Raw genomic sequence first — 1,394 nt, 5'->3', positions numbered from 1 at the left:
GCCATGCATATAACGTTTTATTTTGCGTACATAGCTGGGCGTCCTTTCCCGACACGACCATACTGTACGCACCGGAAGCTGCTCCTTTGGGGCATTCCTATAGTTTTCTCCTGCATTAATCCTCTTTTCACGGGGGACTTACATCCTCATTCTCATTGCTTCTACCGTATCCTGTGCCTTCTGGCACCCCCAAAAAAAAAAAATGCATATTTCAGTGCCGACTTATTCCACTGACTAAGCTATACAGGCAGTGTTTTCTGACCCATGCATCAGCGAGGATCTCTTAACACTATTCTACTTTTTTTGTTGAAACACTCATACATTATTCTGTCACACAGCCTTTTTTTCCATCTAGCCTGAGCCCTTTTTTTCACACAGCCGTCCAATTACTTTCCTCCAGTTTTTCCATCCAGCCGATTTATTTGAATTATTTCTTCGGTGGTTTGCAATGCTGTAAATTATACTCATTCCGTTTAAGAAGCCGAGCTAAATAAGCCATATCCGGCTTTATAACTTTTCGCTTTTTCTTCTCTACTTTTCATTGCACGCGACCACAGGGGCGACCTACGCAATGGGTAAGCTCGAACTACGAAACAATAATCCACGGATGCCCTGCGCAGGGTGAAACAAGTGTTGCAGACTCTCAACTGCCAAGGAACCCGAGTAGATGTTTGGCAAATCCCTATTTTCTTTTAATTTTGTCGTGAAAGGGAACCTTATTTCTCTTTCGATCATGTTGCATGAACATAAATCACCGTTGATTTAGTTGTATCCATTAATATCATGATTTATTTCAGTATATACTGATAATATCCACAGGTATTAACAACGCAGGTTTAGGTAGTTTGTTTGCCACCTACTTGTTATTGATTTTGCAATTAAACAAAATCACTACGTCACTTATTCTAAAGCAAGAAAAGAAATATTGTGTGTACTATTTTCACGAATTTTAGTCCCTATTTTCTTTAAATACATTCAAATACAGTAGCTTGTCCATTCCCAAGTGAATAATGTGAAAGCGTTCTTATTAATTAAAACTGTCAACATTTCCCTATTTTGTTAATGAATGACACAGAATTCTTAGCGTCTTCTTTTGATATTTTTTACAATTTCTACAAAGTATGAAAGTATGTTAAGAATTATTATACATATCAAATACTAACACAATTCAGTTTGATGGATTAGGTTGCTAGTTCATTTTGACACCGCCGGCTCTAGCTTCATCTGCCTTCCTTTAGCGTTACAGGAAAAGCTTTTACTCCGTTCGTGTACCAAAAGACTGTTCAAAACTCAACCGTATTCAGGCCTTCCTAGGCATTGAAATATTTTTTTCTCAGAATTAGATCTGGAACGTGACCGCCCATAAGTATACCAATGCTTTGTGTATTTGACCG

The sequence above is a fragment of the Penaeus monodon genome, chromosome 33, assembly GCF_015228065.2.
Source record: "Penaeus monodon isolate SGIC_2016 chromosome 33, NSTDA_Pmon_1, whole genome shotgun sequence".
NCBI classification, from domain to species: domain Eukaryota; kingdom Metazoa; phylum Arthropoda; class Malacostraca; order Decapoda; family Penaeidae; genus Penaeus; species Penaeus monodon.
The sequence above is the reverse complement of the archived record's forward strand: the minus strand, read 5'-3'. Positions refer to the sequence as shown.